The 23,260-nt window shown below is 45.1% G+C and overlaps 1 long non-coding RNA gene across 1 annotated transcript in view; it reads right to left on the bottom strand.

Annotated features, from left to right (window-relative positions):
- Window positions 1-471: 471 nt before the first annotated feature.
- LOC134981145 (uncharacterized) overlaps window positions 472-23,260 on the bottom strand; it is a 42,187-nt gene continuing 19,398 nt past the window's right edge. The window contains exons 2-3 of the long non-coding RNA XR_010190518.1: window positions 4,758-4,840; window positions 472-1,832 (exon numbers count right to left, since the gene is read on the bottom strand). This is a non-coding gene — a long non-coding RNA (uncharacterized LOC134981145). The remainder of the gene's footprint in view (window positions 1,833-4,757; window positions 4,841-23,260) is intronic.

Raw genomic sequence — 23,260 nt, 5'->3', positions numbered from 1 at the left:
TGACCTAGACTGCTAGTGTACTGTGCCAGGTCCTGCTTCAGGTAAGTAGTCAGCTCTATCACTGTATCCCACATGATGCATCCCAGATCCCTAGAAGAACCTTCATGAGAGCACACGGCTACTAGTCAACTGTGCCAAATCAAATGGTGCCCATACACTTGTGCGATGCCCCGTGACGCAACATCGAGGGGCATCGCACCGGCAGTTCAGGTGTGATGAAATCGCACCTGAACTGCCAAAGTGATTACCATGCGATCATGCAATAGATCGCATGGTAATCACATGATCAGCACATCCTCGCCGAGTGGGAGCAGCCTCTGGCCGCTTCTGGCGGGTGCACATCGCAGTGCGATATATCTCATGTATTTTTAAAACCACATGCAATCACACTGCGATGCGAGAGATATTAAGTGCAGCACATAATATCTTGAGACGCGACATACGAGCGGCGTGCCCGCGCATCGCGTCTCAAGGTACCTAAAATGTGCATACAATCCTTCGATTTTTCTCACAGATGAGGTAGAAATCGAAGGTTAGCACCGATTATCTCACAAGTGTATGGGCACCAATACATTAACCAAACAGTGATTACCAAGAAGCCTGGTGTAGGAGTATGTTCTAATAGCCGTTCAATATACATGTTGCAAAAGTTGTCCTCAGTAAGGCTTTTCCTGCTGACATATAGATGATACCACTGGGGCTTTGAAAACCTACATTATCAGTGTCAATTGTTACTGTATATCTGTTTCTTGCCAATAAATCATGGGAAAAGAGTAAATGACAGACACCATCAGTATTGGCTGCTTCGCTCAGAATACTCCCAACAGTAATGTCAGATGGTTCATAGATAAGTCCCAGATGATGGTGGGTCTTCTTGTATGAGGATAGGAGTCCAAAATGATAGTGGGTCTTGTTGTTTGAAGATAGGAGTTCCAGAGGATGGTGGGCCTTGTTGTTCGAGGATAGGAGTTCCAGATGATGGTGGGTCTTGTTGTTTGTGGATATGAGTCCCAGATTATGGTGGGTCTTGTACAAACATATCAATCTCAGACTATGGATTGTCTTAGTGGGTCTTGTTGTTCAAGAATATGAGTTTAGGTTATGGAGGGTCATATTGTTGGTGGATTTGAGTCCAGGCCATGCTGCGTCTCATTGTTGGAGAATCAGAATCCCGGCAATGCTGGGTTTTGTTGTTCAAGGCTACAAATCCAATCTGTGGTGTTTTTGTTGTTGTACAATGATATGAGTCCCAGACTATTGTGGATCTTGTTGTTTGAGCATATGAGTTTAGGTTATGGAGAGTCACAATTTTGGACTATTTGAGTCCAGGCTATGTTGGGTCTTGTTTAAGGGAATAAATCTAAACTGTGGTGGGTCTTGTTGTTTGGGGATTTGAGTCCAGACTATGGAGGATCTTGCCTTGACTGACAACAAGGCTATCAACATTTGCTTAATATTGACAAACGTTTCCCACATTATTATGGAAATGAGTAGAGCTAGGTCCAAGGTCACAGTCATAGCAGACACCCCATGCAGTGGGACTTTCAGTAGGTTTCTATTAAGTCTACTCTTAGGGTCACAAATGTTGTAGCAGCCAGATGACTGTGGCTGTACAGGTTCCTCGTAAAACAGCCCTCTCTGTGTGCCCTGCTGTCAGGCTGTCCTCGTCTGTCTCAGGAACGTCTACTGTTTGCACCATTTTATTAGAAGATTGACATTTTATTATTATGAGCATTTCCCTGGGTCACTTTTAAATGATAGACTTACACGAGTTTTGTGCATTGATAGAGGTCTTTTGACATACCAAGAAACAAGCCTGTTTGATAGTCAAACTGTGTTTGCAAAGAAAAAAAAAAAAGAAACACATTACAAGAAACAGACAGTGATGCCACAAAGAAGATCTAGAAGCTTAAAAAAAAAAAGACAAAAAAAAGGTTTCTTTACATTTTAATAGAAGGCCCATCCAGCCAACATGTACTGTAGAAAGGAGTGTTTTTCATCTTTTTTATTCTCCCACGATTAATATAATAGGTATGCTGGTATCTCTGTTAATTTATATTAATAATGCAATACAAAAAATTCCTGCGGAGCTTATACTTATAATGCAAGGAGCAAGATTTGCACTTTACTAGAGCAGCCAATGAATAATCAGCTTTTATCTGGCAAGTTCAAATTAGACATTTAAAGCACGGGTGATTGGTGTTATGGTTTTTTACATCGCACAACTTTTACATCAGGTGGCACGGTTGGCATAGTGGTTAGCATTTATATCTCACACACCTGTGGTTGAGAGTTCAAATGCTGACTAAAGCACTATCTGTGGTGACTTTGGGGTAAAATTTCTAAGAATCATATCTCATCCGTGTTTGCCCGAGAACATGAGTGAGATCAATCAGAAACAGGTGGTTTTTCATAACTAAAACACAGGAATTTACTCTGTTCCTGTGTTTTAGTTAATCATGTTTTCCGATGGTGTATGGGCACGTTTTTGTGCTGTGCTTCTCTGTTAAAATGTGTGTAAAGTGTTAAACAAAAAGGAAAAAAAAAAAACGGTGGGCCTAGTTCAGATCCGATTGTAGATGTGCTAAGTTTAGCTCATCTACGACCAGTTTCTCTGACATGTGGTTCTCCAAGTACCAGCATGCGGGGACAGCTTGCTGAGACCCGTAGTCCCTCATGTAAAAGACTGTGTATTTACATCACTAAACTAACTAATGGACTATCAACTCGGCACCCACATCCCAGGGGTGTCAGGGATAGCCCCGGGCTTTAATATAAGTGTGTCCCCTGGCTGTGCATTACCTCCTCGGCCAGTGGAGCCTGGTGCTGATTTCAAGAATATGGGGGACCCCCTGCATCTTTGTTCCCCTGTATTTTTTAAACCAGGACTGGTCAAGAGCCTGATGCTGGTTCTTAAAATACAGGGGGACCTCACACCTTTTTACACCTGGATTTTTTGAACCAGGACAAGCTCAAACACCCGGGGGCTGGTTATGCTTGTTGGGGGGGGGGGGGGGGCAGAGGGGGAAGACCCCAGTTTTTTCCTATTTTCTGGCACATGACACACATTTTAATTTATTTTAATAGAGAAGCACAGCACAGATCTTACAGATCTGTGCAGGCTTCCCTGGACACGCTGATGAGAGGGACGTCTGTTTGAAAGGTGCACGTTGATCCGAGTTTGCACAACTACAGGGCGTGTTTGCATAAGTGACTCTACGTAAATTCCTGTATCTCAGGGTTATCTATGGAAATTACATCCCGGTTTGGCTGATGGTGTATTTGATCGTATGTCCATGTCCACCCGTGTTTTGAACTTCTATTTTAACCAACACTCCCATGTTTGCTAACTTGGGCAAACACAGACTTTAATAAATTTACCCCTATGTGTGCCTTATAAGAAAAAAAATTAGATAGTAATAATTAAAAATAAAGGGGTCTATTTACTAAGCCTTGGATGTAGATAAAGTTGCTGGAGATAAAGTTCCAACCAGCCATCTCCAATATGACCGTTTGTACCATGACAATTAGGAGCTGATTGGCTGGTACTTTTTCTCGTCCACTTTATCTCCGTCCAAGGCATAGTAAATAAACCCAATAGATTTTAATACACCAGCCTTCTCTCCCGGAAGGGCGTGAGGCTCCCACAAATAGGGTGGCATACCACTACCCCACCACCACCACCACCCACCGTCCGCACACCACGCTCCACCTGCACACCACCACCCGCACCCCTGGCAGCATCCAATCACACAGGAGAAGTTGGCACCCCAGGATGACTAGGCACACGGGGCCTAATTCAGACCTGATCGCAGCAGCAAATTTGTTAGCAGTTGGGCAAAACCATGGGGGTCATTCCAACCCAATCGAACGCTGCGCTTCTTTGCAGCCGTGCAATTGGGTCAGAACTGCGCATGCACAGCGGCCGCATTGCGCAGGCGCGTCATGGGCAGCGATGCTGCTAACGAAGAAAGCGGTCGCAGCGGCGACCGCAAGAAGATTGACAGTAGGAAGGCGGAACAGGGCGTCAACTCATCGTTTTCTGGGCGTGGAGATCCAAATGCAGGCGTGTCCAGGCGTTTGGAAGGGTGGATGTCTGACCTCAATTCCGGAACCTGCAGCGCTGGATTGATCGCACAGGGTAAGTAACTCTTACCCTGGTCTTGTTCTACACAAAACTTTTTTTGCGTAGCAGGGCTGCACAAGCGATCGCAGCCTTGCTATGCAAAAATACACTCCCCCATAGGTGGCGTCTAGTTGATCACAGGGGCTGCAAAAAGTTGCAGCGTACAATCAACTCGGAATGACCCCCTCCATGTGCACTGCAGGGGGGGCAGATGTAACATGTGCAGAGAGGGTTAGATTTGGGTGGGTTATTTTGTTTCTGTGCAGGGTAAATACTGCCTGCTTTATTTTTACACTGCAATTTAGATTTCAGTTTGAACACACCGCACCCAAATCGAACTCTCTCTGCACATGTTACATCTGCCCCCCCTGCAGTGCACATGGTTTTGCTCATCTGCTAACAAAGTTGCTGCTACGATCAGGTCTGAATTAGTCCCACAGTTCGGGAACCACTGCCATACACAAATACTGTAAGATATAATTATTTTATAACACACTACGTTAGTTGAATTCTTGTAACCTACAACCTGTTGTCCTGTTTGACAGTTATTGATCTTGCTTTTTAATATTTTATATAAGGATACAAATTTCACAGTTGATGAGTAGAAAATGGCCATTATTATTGTACTTACATGTTTTCATGTATTCTTTGTCTGTTTTGGAGGAAAGGTCCTTTTTTCGCTTTGGTTCAATCTTCTGAACTACCACGAAGAGCCTACGAGCGCACACAATAAAAGTAATGGTATTTTAAAATCATATGCATTTTAAAGCAACATTTGATCGTTATTCTTAAATTACAAAGAGCCAGCAACTATCTCTTGAGGAGGCCAGGTCCTCTGCGTTCCGAGACAAGGGAAGGGAGCTGATGGAAGGACACTACACTCATGGAATGGAGGAGAAAGATGTGCTGCCACAGCCGACCAATTCCAGAGAGATTCCCCCCAGAGAAGAAGAGTTGTAGTATGGCCAGAGAATAGGTAGGCATCACTGCAGGAGCTGATGGAGAGAGAACAGTCCACAGAGCCTTCCAAAGATCTAAGGAGTCGCTGGAAGAGTCAGTACTATGGGTATAAGTGCTGCAGAGATAGGCAAAGACAGAGCAGGTAGCACCATTGTAGTAAGTCCAAAGGTGATTAGAAGGACACCAAAGCCATTGCAGAGGAAGCTGCATGTGTGACAGAAACAGCTGCCAGCCTTATATATAAAGCCGCCAATCTTGTTGAAAGACAGGCGGCTATATAAAAATGTCTTTTTACCAAAGATTTCTTCTGAGTCATAGACAGCCGCCAAAGTAGGTCTGCTTACAGAATGGGTACAGGGTGTGCCGAGTGCGGAACAAGGGAACCATGTGTACTGCACCGCCTGCACCCATTGTAAATACTTCCATTTCTATAGGGCCTATTTATCATTGGTGGCAGTGAGGGCCCCGAAATGTATCATTCCTTATCACTGCTCATTGTGGCAATAAGGGGGGGTGGTATCGTTATCCCAACGGTTGGGATCTCAACGTGCAGAATCCAGACACCTGCTAGGTAAGTATTGTAACCCTCCCCACCCTCAGCCTGACCATAACTCCCCCACCATAGCCTAACCCTCCTCTTACCATCCCTACCCGTAGCCTAACCCTAACCTTCGCACCCACCCCAGCAGACTAACCCTAACCCTCTCTGGCATGCTTACAATCAAAATTCTGTTGGCGCCATTGTGATTAATGTCGGAATCCTGACGTCGATCTTTTGACCAGTTTCGGGATTCTGGCGTTAGTATTCTGACTGCTGTCATCCCTAACGCCGGTATGGTAACCGGATCCCCAGTAAGGTGTAGGCCGTCCAAATACCACCTAATTTACAGTTTGAGGGCATTTTTTTTAAATTGTGATGCAAATGGAGGAGCTATTTAGGTTCTGCCTTGTGTTCTAACCAGGACTTCAAGCCCACCCACATATACTATGCCCATTTGACTATATGTCTCAAGAGGGTAATTAACATAGAGGGCAGGATATACTTCCGCCAAACATGTACTATCATATACGATTCGTTTCGCAACCGGAATGAGCGGCCTTTTGTGAAACCGGGAATTCCGTGTTTCGGCCCTGGGACAAGATGGCTACGGGGCGTACTGAGAGGATCTGATTGGATACCTCTCAGGAAGAAGCTCATCGTCTTCTGGTTATGCTAGAAGGGATCCTCTCAGGAAGATTGCAAAAAGAAGACCATAGGCTTCTATAGGGAGCAAAAGCATTACCTTCTATACTGGAAACTTGGGGTCCCAAGGTAAATATCCTCTTAGTACATCCCGCCCATAATGTGATGATCAGTTTTTTCGAAGTACAGTGTAAAAATCGAAGAGACTCTAAAGTAGTGGGAGAACATATAGGCCTCAGAGGGCCCCTGACATACTTGTAGGAATGAGAACCCTTATGTGAACATCCGTTTCATTAGGGGAACTCCTTGGGAATGTGAGATTGTTTATGAATCTAAACATATGGTATCGCCTCTGGGGGAGGAGGTGGCTGTACCCCAAATGAAACACGAGAAAGCCATTGTGGGACCTGGCTTTAGGGAGCTTGGACCTAGTTTGCTAGTACAGTATATAGTAGCAACATCCTCTGTGGCAGACTGTATACACCCAGCTGGTTTGAACCAGTGGAGGGGCGCAATAATAAAGCTTGGTGAAGATATTGTGTAGGAGACTACAGAGCCCCAAGGTTGGCCAAGTCAGCACAGGGCATGACGTGCTTAGATCAGAAAAAGTTCTGTTTTTAAGGATGGAATTGGGGGACCATGACAAAACCAAATTAGAGCCGCTCCGGTTCCATCTCTGTTAAGAAGCAGGTTAAAAAGAAAACCTTGATAAACGCCATTTTTGGCTATAGCAGGCGAAAGCCAAGGGTGTGATATGATAGATCGACGGTCACGATATCGACACAAGACTGTCAACAGGGTATGTCGGCATGTTGACATTCATCATCATGTCTACCTGTATGATATGTCCACAAACCACCCTTGGTGGTCTGGTGGTCTCTTACCTTTTTCCCAACGTCATCATCAGCTCCAGTTTCTACTTCTGGGTCCCGGCAGCCATGCGACAGCGATTCCGGTGCGGACCTCCAATGCCGTAGCGTTCCATTGAGTATTTCTCATCCTATGCCTAAACTAACCCCTCTACCTAATTACTTATCCCTAAACCCATCCCCCACCTGCATCCTAACCTCCCCCTGCAGCCTAACTCTAACCCTCCCAGCGGCGCCTCTCATGGTAACATTTCAAATGCTGACATTGTGAACATTGTGGCGTTGACCAACATTGGGGTGTTTGGCTGTCCGTATCTGGTCAAATGGTGAACAGTCCGTTCTCCATTCGACTAGATACGGACAGCGAAACACTCCACCGTACACATTTCTTTGCTTAGTGAGGAGATAATAAAATACCAGCTAGAACACAAAGGCCGATTGGTTTTTGGGCCTAACTTAGACCTGATCACTCCTCTGCGAGTTTGCAGAGGTTTGCGATCGGATAGTCGCCGCACAGACAGAGTGAATAACTGCCCCGTGCAAGTCTACGTACGCCGTGTGAAAAGCTTTGCATATGCTGGTCAGCTGCAAATCCATTCCTACTCACTCACCATCGAATGATTTTTCCAGTGTGTGCGTAGCCCAGGACTTACTCCTACAGTGCGATAGAAACGGCTGATCGGGGCGGAGATGACATCACACACCCGCCCTGAAAACGCTTGGGAACGCCTGCGTTTATCCTGATACTCCCATAAAACGTCCAGTTACCACCCACAAACGTCCTCTTCCTGTCAATCACCTTGCGTACGCCTAGCTATCAAAAAAAGACGCAGGATTCTTTCACAGTTTGGCCTCGTGCCTGCGCACTACAATCCGTACGCTTGCTTAGTCAATCGATAATTGGCCGCCTTGCGAATTCGCACAACAGCGATCCGGTCTGAATTGATTAATTAATTAATTATATACAGTATACTGAATAAAGGAGACTCTGTTGGGGAATTACATTTTGCGCAGTGTGCCTCCGCTGTATTCTGCTGCTCACATGGCCGAATATTACGGTGGCCAAATATCGCTAATTTTCCCCTTGCACCTCTAATGGGATACAAGGGAAGATCAGCAATGTTATTGGGCGCAACGTGCCTTCCCCAAACCATTCCGGAGCGCCCATCGTGCGGAATCGAATGACTTCCCTATCTTTGATAAATTCTTTGGGTGACGTGTAATAGGATGAGATTTTTAGACTTTTGAGACTTTTAGTCGACAAACGGCCGAAATCGCCTGTTTTGAGAACTTCGCAAATGTAATAGGATGCGCATTGCACTCTAATTCGCATTTTTCGCAGAGAAAATTGCACATTTTCACCTGTCGTTTTTATTTCGCACTTCAAATCGCATCCAGATGTTTTCCCATTCAAAAGTATACAAATCGCAAATGAAATAGGAATGCGATTCCTATTACATTTGCGAATTACTCAAAACAGGCGATTTTGGCCGTTTTTCGACTAAATGTCTCAAAAGTCTAAAAATCTCATTTTCACCTTTTAATGAAGCTGCAGAAGGAGTGTGTGTGTGTGTGTGTGTGTGTATGTATATATAGATAGATAGATACACACACACACACACACACACACACACACACACACACACACTAAATACATACACAAACACCCCCATAATACATATATATACACACACACACACACACACACACACACACACACACACACACACACACACACACACACACACACATATATATATATATATATATGCATACACACCACACACACACACACACACACACACACACACCCACACCATTATTCCTCATCTGGCATCACAGATTGCACCTACAAATGAAGTTTCGTAGGCCGGTTTGGTTACCATGGTTACCTTTGCCAGTGCACACCAATGAGAGACGAAGACGGTCTGCTGGCAAGAGGGAGCGAAGAACAATCTGCTTCTCCAGCCCCCCAAGAAAAAAAATTAAATGGGGGTTGGGGGTCTATCATGGCATGCTGCCAGTGACCCGTCTGGCTACAGACATTTGTATTACCGGAATGGATATAAGAGAATAAAAACGCCACGCCACGCAGATACGTCCACCCTGCCTCACATCAAGGGCACAGCTCTATAAATCAAACATATATCCTTTTTATCCTTTCTTTTTCCCATCCTATTTGGCGCTTTGTGCTCCTAATTAAGAGACGGATAAATGTACAAAGAACCTGTTATTTATTTTCTTTTTTTTCCCCCCTACATGCAGAATTTTTAACCCCATCCCTCCTCCTTCCTCTGTCCTTGGCATTTCCCCTCTTCTTCTTTTTTTTTTTTCCTTCCCTCGGCGTGCCCGGCCTCCGCCAGAACAGTAGTGACTGGTTTTGCGAATTTACATGACAAAACGCCAGCCCCTGTGAACTTGAGTGACCTCCTGACCTCCACGATTTGACTAGTGAATTGCTCCAGTCTGGGACACACTGTCGTGTCATTCTGATTCCTGGATGAATACATTCTTAATCTCTCAAGTCGGTGTCACAGACGTGTCCTCATTCAGAGTCTTCCCATTCCGGAATCCTGACATAAACCCTCTCTTTCTAAAGCTTCTATCTATTTTATGTGGGGTTTTTTATTTATTTTTTCGCACCTGCATTTTTTTTTTCTTCTTCTAAACCAGGGAGGAAATAAGGGTGGAAAAAAAGGGAGGGGGTAAAATCGGAATTCCCTTATTCCCCGCAAAACAAACCCAGGACTGTTAACGAAACAAACTCTGATTCATTGCGTTCGGTCCCCTTTTTAGCCGCTTTATCTATTTTTCTCCTTTTGTCCAACTCTCGGACCTCCCAAAAATAATCCATCCACTGTATTATTTCTTGTTAACTTTCCACTTATAAATGCGTTTTTTAGGGTTTTTTCTCCTTCTTTGCAATCGATAGTGTAAAGTTAATTTTAGCAATGTATATCGGTCAATGTTAGTGTTCCATACTATAAGGCTTTCCTATAGATCATATCATTATAGAAGTTTACAAAAAAAACAAACAAACAAGAGTTATGAGTTCTTGACCTAGCCACAATGTTTCGGATAATGTAGTAGGTTGCGAACATTATCTTTTAATTAACATATTGTTGTGTACAGGCTGAGGATGTACAGTAGCAGATTCTCTGTACACACCAGCAGATGCCTTACAGCTATAGCCCACTGGAGTGGTTTTATTGAAGATTAAGCAGGTACAGCCGTACTCACTGTTATATACACTGTTTTAGATGGAGCGGATCAGGGTGTCATACAGCTCACTAGCTGGTGATTGTATGTAGAGACCCGGTAGCGGTGCAGGATGCTGGAACAGCGATTACATCTCAGGTAATCGCGGGTCTCTTTGGAGTTAAGTGGCACTCACACAGTCCCAAGATGACTAGTCGTAGCCTTGGTCGCCATCTTGGTACAGGGAATGAAGCTTCCCTTGGAAGAGTAGCAATACGGAGTCTGCGCACTCCACTTTCAACACAAATTACCAATATAAATTGGAGGTAATCCTTGAAAAAGTGCGCTGAGACGCAAGGGGGCACGAGACACTGCTACTCGCTACCCGCTTCCCCTGCCGGCGGCTTGGCCGTAATATCACCCGCAGAGACCCGTGATCGCTGGAAGCGGTCTAGGGTGAATCGAACACAGAGCATCAGTGCAGCCCTGCTGGGACACGGACTCCATCACGGGCCGCAAGGTAGGGAAAAGCAGGGACAGTGTAGAGTTACAACGGACTATCTACTCGGACTGTGCCTACTCAATTAACTCCTAAGAGAGTTGTAAACATTATTTAACCATTTTCTTACTTTTCAGGTGGCACATTTATTTATTTATTTATTTATGTATTTATTCACAGCGCTTGTTCACATACAAATTCTTCTAGTTACATTATACTGAGCAGCTTCTTAAACTTGCACAGCGCAGCTATATAATATAATAAATTTGCGTTACTGATGTGTTAAAATAATGTGCCTCCATAATCTACCCGCTACTAGTACTGTTCCTCAGTGATGTCATTGGTTTCCGCTGAACAGATAGCGTTGAGATTACAGCCTATTGGTTCAGCAAACAAAATGGCTGCCTCCAGTCATGCAGGTGACAACAACAGCTTAACAATTTAATTAGTACTACAAAAAAATAAATGCAAAAGATATCTTACTGTTTAGTGATTTACAGCACATGTATTTAAATTAGAGATGAGCGGGTTTGGTTCCCTGAGAAACTAACCCTACCAGACTTCACTACCCGAGCCCGCATACGAGTACGGCTCAGGTTTTCCCGCCTGACTCGGAAACCAGAACGAGGCAAAACGCCATCATCCCCCTGTCGGATTCTTGCGGGGTTTGGATTCCATATAAGGAGCCGCGCGTCGCCGACATTTTCACTCCGGCATTGGAGAGTGTAGAGAGAGGACTCGTCTCCGTCCTCAGTGTCCTGCATCAGTACAGTGGTAGTGTTTTGTGCTCCATCAGTCCAGTCACACTGGTGGTGTCCTCTGCTGCCATATGTCCAGTGCTGCTGTATAAGTCCAGTCCATTGCAGTGGTGCTGTGTTGTCCTGCATCAGTCCAGTGGTGGTGTCCCTGTGCTGCTGTATATGTCCAGTGGTACTGCAGTATCTGTCCAGCGGTACTAGTGTATAATTCCAGTGGTACTGCCGTATAATTCCAGTCCAGTGATACTGCTGTATAACTCCAGTGGTACTGCCGTATAACTCCAGTGGTACTGCCCTGTGCTGTATATTATTTACTCCAAATAAAGGGGTTATTAATATTTAATCCAAATAATTTTCACAGGGTTTGCCCTGTGTGGTGTAGAGGTACGCTCTCCTGTACCGCATATTGTTATATAGCTCCAGAAAAATAATGCAGAACACAAATTTGGAGGATAAAATAGGGAAAGATCAAGAACCACTTCCTCCTAGTGCTGAAGCTGCTGCCACTAGTCATGACATAGATGATGAAATACCATCAACGTCATCTGCCAAGGCCGATGCCCAATGTGATAGTAGAGGGCATGTAAAATCCAAAAAGCCAAAGTTCAGTAAAAAATAAAATAAATGTAAATGGTCTGAGGAGAAACGTAAACTTGCCAATATGCCATTTATGACATGGAGTGGCAAGGAACGGCTGAGGCCCTGGCCTATGTTCATGGCTAGTGGTTCAGCTTCACATGACGATGGAAGCCCACAGTCCAGTTTCTGATATTCAAATTGAAGATGTCACTGTTGAAGTACACCAGGATGAGGATATGGGTGTTGCTGGCTCTGAGGAGGAAGTTGACGATGAGGATTCTGATGGTGATGTGGTTTGTTTAAATCAGGCACCGGGGGAGACACCTGTTGTCTGTGGGATGAATAAGGCCATTGTGGCGCCTGGGAAAAATACCCCAAAAGCCACCACTTCGGTGTAGAATTATTTCTCCACAAATCTGGACAACAGGTGTCAAGCCGTGTGTTGCCTTTGTCAATCCATAATAAGTAGGGGTAAGGACGTAACCCACCTAGGAACATCCTACCCTTATACGTCACCTGCTGCGCATTCATCAGAAGTCAGAGTCAAGTTGTGAAACTTTAGGTAAGAGCGTAAGCAGTCTACTGACACCTAAATCCCTTCTTCCTCTTGTACCCAAGCTCCTGCAAGCCACACCAACCAACTCCCTCAACGTCAACTTCCTTCTCAGTCAGGAACATCAGTAGTCCTGCAGGCCATGTCACTGGCAAGACTGAGGAGTCCTCTCCTAACCGGGATTCCTCCGGAGGATCCTTGAGTGGTAGGCCTACTGCTATTGTTGCTGCTGGGAGTCAATCGTCATCCCAGAGAGGAAGTTGGAAGACCACTTGTACTACTTCAACTAAGCAATTGACTGTCCAACAGTTCTTTGTGAGGAAGATGAAATATGGGGGTCATTCCGAGTTGATCGCTCGCTGCTGATTTTCGCAGCACAGCAATCAGGTAATAAAATGGCAAAACTGCGCATGCGTATGAACCGCAATGTTCAGGTGCGTCGTACGGGTACAAAGAGGATCGGTGCTGGGCGATGGCTTTAGCGAAGATTCCATTCGCACAACCGAACACACGGTGATTGACAGAAAGAGGGCGTTTATGGGTGTCAACTGACCGTTTTCTGGGAGTGTTTGGGAAAACGCAGGCATGTCCATAGTCTGACGTCAATTCCGGCACCAAAGAGACTGAAGTGATCGCAAGGGCTAAGTAAGTCCGGAGCTACTCTGAAACTGCACAAAATGTTTTTGCTGCGCTCGGCTGCAAAGGCATTCGCACACTTGCAAAGCGAAAATACACTCCCCCGTGGGCGGCGACTATGCGTTTGCACGGCTGCTAAAAGTAGCTAACGAGAAACTCAGAATGACCCCCTATGACAGCAGTCATCCTGTTGCAAAGCGCATAACTGAGGCCTTGACAACTATGTTGGTGTTAGACGTGCGTCCGGTATCCGCCATTAGTTCAGTGGGACTTAGAGAATTGATGGAAGTAGTGTGTCCCTGGTACCAAATCCCATCTAGGTTCCACTTCACTAGGCAGGCAATACCGAGAATGTACGGAGACGTCAGAAAAAGTGTCCTCAGTGTCCTAAACAATGCAGTTGTACCCACTGTCCATTTAACCACAGACATGTGGACAAGTGGAACAGGGCAGACCAAGGACTATATGACTGACAGCCCACTGGGTAGATGTATTGCCTCCCGCAGCAACAACAGCAGCGGCACCAGTAGCAGCATCTCGCAAACGCCAACTCGTTCCTAGGTAGGCTATGTATCACCGCTTTCCGTAAGAGGCACACCGCTGATAACCTCTTATGGAAACTGAGGGACATCATCGCACAATGGCTTATCCCAATTGGACTCTCCTGGGGATTTGTGATATCGGCCAACGCCAGCAATATTGTGCGTGCATTACATCTGGGCAAATTCCAGCACGTCCCATGTTTTGCACATCCAATTAATTTGGTGGTGCAGAATTTTTTGAAAAATGACAGGGGCGTGCACGAGATGCTGTCGGTGGCCCGAAAAATTGCGTGCCGAAGACCGCGTGCCGAAGACTGGAGTGCCAGCAAACACTCCTGAACCTGCCCTGCCATCACTTGAAGCAAGCGGTGGTAACGAGATGAAATTCAACCCTCTATATGCTTCAGGGGCCATTCAAGCCTATACAGCCACCTACGATATAGGCAAAGGAGGAGGAATGCACCTGACTTAAGCGCAGTGGAGAATGATTTCCATCTTGTGCAAGGTTCTCCAACCCTTCGAACTTGCCACACGTTCAGACACTGCCAGCCTGAGTCAGGTCATTCCCCTCATCAGGCTTTTGCAGAAGCAGCTGGATAAATTGAAGGAGGAGCTAAGACGGAGCGATTCCGCTAAGTATGTGGGACTTGTGGATGGATCCCTTCATTCGCTTTGCCAGGATTCAAGAGTGGTCAATCTATTGAAATCAGGGCACTATATTTTGGCCACCGTGCTCGATCCTAGCTTTAATCTCTCTTTCCACAAGTCTGCAGAGGTTCAAAGACCTGCTGGTGAGAAAATTGTCAACTCAAGCGGAACGTGACCCGTCAAGAGGTCCACCTTCATTTTCTCCCGCAACTGGGGCTGCAAGGAAAAGGGTAAGATTTCCTAGCCCACCCGCTGGTGGTGATACAGGGCAGTCATTAGCGAGTGCTGACATCTGGTCCGGACTGAAGGACCTGCCAAAGATTACTGACATGTCTACTGTCACTGCATATGATTCTGTCACCCTTGAAAAAATGGTGGAGGATTATATGAGGGACAGCATCCAATTAGGCATGTCAGACGGTCCGTATGTAAACTGGCAGGAAAAAGAGGCAATTTGGATGCCCTTGCACAAACTGGCTTTATTTTACCTAAGTCCCCCCCCCCCCCCCCCCTCCTCCAGTGTGTACTCCGAAAGAGTGTTTAATGCAGCCGGTAACCTTGTCAGCGATCGGCGTAGGAGGTTACTTCCAGAAAATGTGGAGAAAATGATGTTCATCAAAATGAATTATAAATTCCTCCGGGAAGACCTTTACCAGCAATTGCCTCCAGAAAGTACACAGGGACCTGTGATGGTGGATTCCAGTGGGGATGAATTAATACTCTGTGCGGAGGAAGATGTACACACTGAAAGTGGTGAGGAATCGGAGGATGATGATGAGGTGGACATCTTGCCTCTGTAGAGCCAGTTTGTGCAAGGAGAGATTGATTGCTTCTTTTTTGGTGGGGGCCCAAACAAACCAGTCATTTCAGTCACAGTCATGTGGCAGACCCTGTCGCTGAAATGATTGGTTTGTTAAAGTGTGCATGTCCTGTTTATACACCATAAGGGTGGGTGGGAGGGCCCAAGGACAATTCCATCTTGCACCTCTTTTTCTTCTTATCATCATGTGCTGTTTGGGGACTAGTTTTTTGAAGTGCCATCCTGTCTGACACTGCCGTACAAGTCCAGGGGTACTGCCATACAAGTCCAGGGGTACTGCCGTATAAGTCCAGGGGTACTGCCGTACAAGTCCAGTCCAGTGGTGCTGTTTTGTGCTGCATCAGTCCAGTATTGGTGTCTTGTGCTGCCATAAGTCCAGTGGTAGTGTCCTGTGCTGTATATTATTTACTCCAAATAAAAGGCTTATATACAGTACTTATATTATTATCCAAGTATGCTCGCCTATGCTGCATATTATTATAATAGCTCCAAATAAAAGGGTTATTATCCAAATTCATTTTACAGGCTTTGCCGTGTGTGTGCGTGCGCGCGTGTGTGTGTGTGTGTGTGTGTGTGTGTGTGTGTGTGTGTGTGTGTGTGTGTGTGGTTTAGGGGTACGCTCTCCTGTGCCACCAATATTGTGCGTGTATACATCTGGGCAAATTCCAGCACGTCCCAAGTTGTTTGTGTCACACACTTGTGTCGCTTAGCTTCGTCATCCAGCTACCTCATTCCACCTCTTTTTCTTCTTTGCATGATGTGCTGTTTGGGGCCTAGTTTTTTTAAAGTGCCATCCTGTCAGCCACTGCAGTGCCATGCCTAGATGGGCCAGGTGTTTGTGCCGCACACTTGTGTCGTTTAGCTTAGTCATCCAGCCACCTCGGTGCAACCTTTTGGCCTATAAACCATATAATGAGGTGTTCAGAATAGACTGGAAATTAATGTTATTGAGGTTAATAATACCGTAGGATCAAAATTACCCCCAAATTCTGTGATTTTAGCTGTTTTTGTGTTTTTTTTTTCCAAAAATCATCCAGATCCAAAACACGAAAGGGTGGTTTTGGCAAAACCAATCCAGATCCAACACATGAGCATGGAACCAGAACCAAAACATGAAGCGTCCGCCGCTTCATACACTAGTCATCAGGGAGGGGTTCTGCTTAGTACACTGATCATCAGGGAGGGGTTCTGCTTAGTACACTGATCATCAGGGAGGGGTTCTGCTTAGTACACTGATCATCAGGGAGGGGTTCTGCTTAGTACACTGGTCATCAGGGAGGCTCTGCTTAGTACACTGGTCATCGGGGGAGGGGTGGCTCTGCTCCCTACACCGTCCACCAGAGTGACCTCTGCTCCCTACACCGTCCACCAGAGTGACCTCTGCTCCCTACACCATCCACCAGAGTGACCTCTGCTCCCTACACCATCCACCAGAGTGACCTCTGCTCCCTACACCATCCACCAGAGTGACCTCTGCTCCCTACACCATCCACCAGAGTGAACTCTGCTCCCTACACCGTCCACCAGAGTGACCTCTGCTCACTACACCGTCCACCAGAGTGAACTCTGCTCACTACACCGTCCATCAGAGTGACCTCTGCTCACTACACCGTCCACCAGAGTGAACTCCTCTCACTACACCGTCCACCAGAGTGACCTCTGCTCACTACACCGTCCATCAGAGAGGGCTCTGCTTAGCACACTGGTCATCAGATAGCCCTGTGCAATTAGTACTGGTCAGAAGTAGCAGCGATGTACTTAATTATAGTGCTTATATCATGAAATTTGCTTTATATGGAAATGCATGTTCTACAATTCAAGTTAAATGTTTTGGAAAAGCGCTTTCATGTCCAAGTCATCCAATGAAGTAAAAACACAAAATCCAGACAGTAGTAAGTGCAGGCCTGATGTCCCTACACTGTCACCATTAATTTAAGACATAAATTAAGCTAAACCACCCAAGCGGTATTGTGGGAGAAGCAATAAAACGCTGGGGTGGTAGCCATAACTGTTCCATCTTCCCGCCCTTGCGCAATTTCAGGTACACGCACAAGGCCTTGTGCAGATTTTGTGACTGAGGGTAGTTTGATGTGTAGACTAATAGGAGCTTGACCAAACATAAGAGCAGGGCACGTCCGCATTCCCTGCAGTTTGTAAATGAATCATAATGTGGTCAAAAGTGTCAATTCATTGCCTTTCCCCTGCGGCATGGTGCTGGTTAAGGGCTGGAGACTTGTTGGGGGCTTACTAACGCCTCTGCAGAAGATTAGGGCCATCAGCGTTGTGTGATTTTTCCTTTATTTAGTTCATTGCTGGAGAATCTTTCAGATCCACCTAGACGTTTCCATAACAACAGAAGTCAGCACAATTTACAGGAAAGATGGAAAGACCGGCCAGTCTCCACGCTGAAGGCTCTGCCGCGGCCTTCATCTCCAAAGGAGAACACCAAGGAGCACGCTAGCCAGAGATGCAGTTGTCTTTAAGTGTCACCTCTCAGCGCTGCTTGTAGTTATTCGTATACTAGTTTTATGCTGACTGATATTTAGGAAAAAAAAGAGCCTCAATGTATGTCAGCATGTTTCCTCCGACACACAGTACAGTTATACCAAGGCATAGGGGCCGGATTATCATTCTCCAGTCCGTATAAAGCCAGGACTGTAAATCCACCTAATGGTGCAGCGTTGTGCTGTCCATTCACATCAGGTCCTGAAGCAATAGTGATGACACTTGTAAAGAAAGACTTTATATTTCCATTTAGGGTGAATGTTTCTGCAGTTTGTCCTGTTTGTGCTACAGTAAGTGCTATGGCAGCATGTGACTCAGAGGTCCATCCGTACCTGTAGAAGCCCCTCTTATATTCCACCTGAAAGTATGTTTTAAAGCAGGGGTGGGGAACCTCAGGCCCGCGGGCCGTATAAGGCCCTCAGAGCCACTTGATCCGGCCCGGCCAGGCGCTCCTAAACGTGGAGATGCTGGGCTCCCATTGAGATTTTGTTACTAGCGGGCGCCTGGCTTCTTCCCCTCAGCAGAAGCCGGAGGCAGGAGCTCACTCCTGAGCTCCTGCTTCTAGTTCTGGCAGTGTGCGTGTGCGGCTGTGCAGTGCTATGGGACAGATGTCATGACGTCTCTCCCATAGTTCTGAGGAGCGGGCGGCCAAGCGGAGGGCAACGGTCTGGAAGCAGGAGTGGGGGTGGTGAGTATTGTGGTTTTTTTTTCTTTTAATGTGTGCGTGTAAGCGGCGCTACTAGAGGGCATATCTAATGGGGCATAACTACTGACTGGGGGCATATCTAATGGGGCATAACTACTGACTGGGGGCATATCTAATGGGGTATAACAAGTGACTGGGGGCATATCTACTGGGGCATAACAACTGACTGGGGGTATATCTACTGGGGGCATAACTACTGATTGGGGGCATAACTACTGACTTGGGGCATATCTACTGGGGGCAGGCTCATTTTTAAGTTGATAATTTTTGTATGGCCCCCAAAGGATTTTATAAATATCCAAATGGCCCTTGGTAGAAAAAAGGTTCCCCATCCCTGTTTTAAAGTATACTTTCTAATCCGTCAAACTGCACAGTACTATTTACGTATTAATGCCGCTTGTAATTCTCAGTATCTGTTCTGTAAGAGCCGGCCCTAGGCATAGGCAAACCAGGCAAATGCCTAGGGGCACAATCAGCTTCTGCCGATTAAAATGATATGCGGCATGCCTATATTCTGTGTGTGACTGCGGCTCTATCTGCATATGAAATGCATTACTAATGTGCGGCATTATGTGTATAAGGTACTGCAGTAGTTGGTGGTGAACCGTATAGAAAGGGCACTAATGTGTGGTCTAATGTGAATAAAGAGCAATATGGTGTGGTGTAATGTGAATAAGGGGCACTACTGTGAGGAGTAACACAGTACTACTGTGTGATGATTAAGACACTATTGCATGATATAATGTGAATAAAGTTGCAGTACTGTGTGGCGTAATTTCAACTGGGGGTATTATTGTGTGGCCATGCCCCTTCCCAGCAAGAACACGCCCAGTTTTGGGCTGCGCACCGAATGTGCGCACTGTTCCTATGTAAAATAAAAGGGGGGTAGGAGCACAAAAATGAGGACTGCTATGGGTGAGGGGTGATGGTGCTGGGAAAGGGGTACAGGGTCAGAGGTGGAACTAGTGTCTGTGCAAGGGGGCATCAGCCAAAATCTTACCTAGGGCATCATATTGGTTAGGGCCGGCTCTGTGTTCTGTTCCTGTACGTATGAACAACTGCAAATATTACGTCAACTTGCAATATTTGCTGAATATTATTTTCAGTATAAGTATTTATTTAGTAACTGCACATTACCACTGGTTGCAGTGTAACTCTCATAGGGGGTAATTCAGACCTGATCGTCATCGTAGCAACAAATTTGTTAGCGGTTGGGCAAAACCATGTGCAGTACAGGGGGAGCAAATGTAACGTACAGAGAAAGTTAGATTTGGGTGGGTTATATTGTTTCTGTGCAGGGTAAATACTGGCTGCTTTATTTTTACACTGCAATTTAGATTTCAGTTTGAACACACCCCACCCAAATCTAACTCTCTCTGCACGTTACACCTGCCCCACTGCACTGCACATGGGCCCTCATTCCGAGTTGTTCGCTCGCAAGCGGATTTTAGCAGATTTGCTCATGCTAAGCCGCCGCCTACTGGGAGTGAATCTTAGCATCTTAAAATTGCGAACGATGTTTTCGCAATATTGCGATTACACACCTCGTAGCAGTTTCTGAGTAGCTCCAGACTTACTCGGCATCTGCGATCATTTCACTGCTTGTCGTTCCTGGTTTGATGTCACAAACACACCCAGCGTTCGCCCAGACACTCCTCCGTTTCTCCGGCCACTCCTGCGTTTTTTCCCGGAAACGGTAGCGTTTTTCCCCACACGCCCATAAAACGGCCTGTTTCCGCCCAGTAACACCCATTTCCTGTCAATCACATTACGATCGCCAGAACGATGAAAAAGCCGTGAGTAAAAATCCTATCTGCATAGCAAATTTACTTGGCGCAGTCGCAGAGCGGACATTGCGCATGCGCATTAAGCGGAAAATCGCTGCGATGCGAAGATTTTTACCGAGCGAACAACTCGGAATGACCTCCATGGTTTTGCCCAACTGCTAACAAATTTGCTGCTGCGATCAACTCTAAAGTACCACCATTGGTGATCATTCCGAGTTGTTAGCTCGCTAGCAGTTTTTAGCAGCCGTGTAAACGCTATGCCACCGCCCACTGGGAGTGTATTTTAGCTTAGCAGAAATGCGAACGAAAGGATCGCTGTGCGGCTACAAAGTTTTTTTTCGTGCAGTTTCAGAGTAGCTCAAAACCTACTCAGCGCTTGCGATCACTTCAGACTGTTCAGTTCCTGTTTTGACGTCACAAACACGCCCTGCGTTCGCCCAGCCACGCCTGCGTTTTTCCTGGCACGCCTGCGTTTTTTCGAACACTCCCTGAAAACGGACAGTTGACACCCAGAAACATCCACTTCCTGTCAATCACTCTGCAGCATCCAGTGCGACTGAAAAGCATTGCTAGACCCTGTGCGAAACTACATCGTTCGTTGTAATAGTACGTCACGCGTGCGCATTGCCCCGCTTACGCATGCGCAGAAGTGCCGTTTTTGTGCCTCATCGCTGCACAGCGAACGAATGCAGCTAACGATCAACTCGGAATGACCACCATTATCTCTTGTGTAAGGGTAGGCAACAACTGTATACCACACCTTTCTATTTCTCTGTATACTAGACACAATTCTCAGTATACAGTATGTGCTTATTCTCTGTGTCCACACTACTACTTCTCGAAGGTTGTACATATGCTGTGCAATTAAAAAATGTATCAAGAGCAGTGGTACTATGCGGTTGTCCATAATAAATAAATAATAAGAAAATACACTGATAATTACTCCTAGTATATAGGGCAATAGAAGTGGTACTGTGCAGTTGTCCATAAATATGGAATATGAAAATACACTGCTAATTATTTCTAGTATATAAAGCAGTAGAAGTGGTACTATGCCGTTGTCCATAAATAAGGAATAAGAAAATAGACTGATAATTACTCCTAATATAGAGAGCAATAGAAGTGATACTGTGCAGTTGAATATACATGCATACTGAATATATATTGATAATTACATGTAGTATACATAGCAATAGAAGTAGTACTGTGTAGTTATCAATAAATAAGGACTAAAAAGACACTAATTAATCCTAGTTTATAGATCAATAGAAGTGGTACTGCACAATTGTCCATAAATAAGGACTAAAAAATACACTGAGCATTCATCCTAGTTTCTTTCTAGAGCAATAGAAGTGGTACTGTGCCAATTTCCACAAATAAAGACTAAAAAAAAAACACTGATAATTACTCCTAGTATACAGAGCAATAGAAATGTGCAATTGTCCATAAATAAGGACTAAGAAATTAATTGATAATTAATCCTAGTTTATAGAGTAATAGCAGTAGTACTGTTCAATTGTCCATACAAATAGAAAATGAAAGCACATTGATAATTAATCCTAGTATTTAGAGAAATATAAGTGGGAATTGCATATAAAATATATACTGATAATTACATATAGTATACATAGCAATCGAAGTGGTACTGTGCAACTGTCCATAAATTAGGACTAAAATAAATACACTGATAATTACTACTAGTATACAGAGCAATAGAAGTGGTACTGTGCAGTTAGCCATGAATACAGATTAAAAATACACTGATAATTAATCCTAGTATACAGACCAATATAAGTGGTACTGTGCAGTTGCCCATAAATATGGAATAAGAAAATACATTGATAATTACTCTTAGTATACAGTGCACCACAGCAATAGAAGTGATACTGTGCAGTTGTCCATGAATACAGTATAAGAAGATACACTGATAATTACTCCTAACATATAGAGAAATAGAAGTGGTACTGTGCAGTTGTCCATGAATACAGGATAAGAAAATACACTGAAATTCTAGTATATAGAGTAATAGAAGTGGTACTGTGCACATAATTATATACGAACAGATTATACACTGCTAACTAAATCTACGTAGTATACAGAGCAGACAAAATGCATTATATAGTTGCTCTACGGGAATACAAGATATGGGGCCAGATTTACTAAGACAACTTTTGGTAGTCACCAGTTCTCTGTGATTGACCCCTAGATGTACCATACTTGCCTACCTGACCCTCTCCATGAGGAAGAAAATGCTCTGTTCCTGGACTTTCCTGGTAATGTATGATTGCCATCACCTGTGGTGAAACACCTTTCTTATCAATTAACTAGCTCACCACAGGTGATGGCAATCATTCATTACCAGGAAAGTCCAGGAACAGAGCATTTTCTCCCTCATGGAGAGGGTCAGGTAGGCAAGTATGAGATGTACTGTAAAACGAGAATTATTAAATACTAAAACAGGTGCGTTTTGCATTCAGTATTACTGCTGGTTTACATTTTTTGGATAAAAACCAACGACGCTTAGTACCACATGCAATTGTGTAGCATGTGGTATAAAAAAACATCAAAATGCCGACATGGCCGAATGTCGACACTGTAAAATCGCACTCTCAACATTCTGTAATTCACTTTGAATGTAACACTAACCACAGTTTACTATAACTGTAATCTAACCCTAGCTGCAGCCTAACCCTAACCCCAGCCAACCCTAACGCTAATCTAACCCTAGCTGCAGCCTAACCCTAACCCCAGCCTATCCTTACACTAACCTAACCCTAGCTGCAGCATAACCCTAACCACAGCCTATCCTAACACTAACCTAATCATAGCTGCAGGCTAACCCTAACCTAGTGTAACCCTAACCCCAGCCTACCCTAACACTAACCGAACCC

This window comes from Pseudophryne corroboree, chromosome 12, assembly GCF_028390025.1.
Source record: "Pseudophryne corroboree isolate aPseCor3 chromosome 12, aPseCor3.hap2, whole genome shotgun sequence".
NCBI lineage: Eukaryota > Metazoa > Chordata > Amphibia > Anura > Myobatrachidae > Pseudophryne > Pseudophryne corroboree.
This window is presented reverse-complemented; position numbering and strand designations above follow the sequence as displayed.